Raw genomic sequence first — 1,349 nt, forward strand, 5'->3', positions numbered from 1 at the left:
AAGAGAAGTATGTCATTGATCCCAATAGCTTTGAGGAGGAAAATACATCCCTTGAGGAATCTCAGGGATCTCTTGTTGAGGCGGCTCCACACGCTCATGTTGTGGTTCATGTGTCTGCTCTCTAGTGTGCTCCATCCTACTTTTAGTGATGGGCTTGTCCTCCTCAATAGGAATGTTGCCTTCTATGAAAATTCCAGTTGAATTTCATAGGTGACATATAAGATGAGGGAAAGCTAACGTCGCTTTGGTGGAGAGCTTGTCTGCCACTTTGTACAACTCTTGAGGTATCACCTCATGTACTTCCACCTCCTCTCCGAGATCGGTGCACAAATCCCCACACTTTTGTACAGCTGTACCAGCAAGTGTACTTGGTCATCCAAGTAATACCTGAGCGAGTCAGGGTCGATCCCACGAGGATTGTGGTTTGAAGTAAGATATGGTTATCTTGCAGGTCTTTGTCAGGCAAATCAGAAGGTTGATCGATTGAGGCTTAATTGCATTAAAGGAATATTAATTGTATATATTAAAATCAGTAATAGGAATATAGTTGAGGATTAGAGTTGCTTTGCCTCTCTGGATTAACTCTGGTATTACTGTCTTCTTTGCTTGTGAGTGATTTCTTCAATGGCAGGCTGTATGTGATTGACGCCATGGGTCGTGGTCATCAATCTTCTCTGCTCCAGATCAAATGCCATTGGCTGTGGTCATCTAATCTGATGGAGGGTGAAGCTCTAGCAACTCATTCTCTTGGCGATCTTACTCAAAATGCCACAGACAAGGTCGAATTTTGGGTTCTAGCTTATACCACAAAGATCCTAATCTCCCCGGAAATTGACTGAACTAGTGTCTCGAGAAGTTCCCAACGAAGTCATGGATTAGCCATCTGAGAGATGTATAAACATAGATGTTGGTTCATGCTTTCCAATCACGTATTCACACGAACCAAAGTAGACGCGGGTGTTAGTCAGGCACATTCATCTTAGTATGATGAATAGAGCTGATTGTCACTGATCATCCTATTCACCATGTTGAAGAACGAGTATACATCTTAGAAATAAATCAAACATAGATTGAAGAGAAATAGTAATACTTTTATTAATTCATAGGACTCAGCAGGGCTCCTCCCCTCAACCTAGGAGGTTTAGAAACTCATACTGAAAGGAAAATACAATGGTAAACGAAAATAATGTGTAAAGTCTAGATGTTGTTTGTATGATTATGTAAAATAACACTTAAATACTATACTAATGACTAGTAAGGGTAAAATAGTCTGTTTAGTGCTAAAATCCACTTTTGGGGGACCTCTAGGGTGTTAAACACTGGCTAGGGGGTCCTCCCTGGGTGTTTGG

The sequence above is a fragment of the Arachis hypogaea genome, chromosome 20 (assembly GCF_003086295.3).
Source record: "Arachis hypogaea cultivar Tifrunner chromosome 20, arahy.Tifrunner.gnm2.J5K5, whole genome shotgun sequence".
In the NCBI taxonomy this organism is placed as follows: domain Eukaryota; kingdom Viridiplantae; phylum Streptophyta; class Magnoliopsida; order Fabales; family Fabaceae; genus Arachis; species Arachis hypogaea.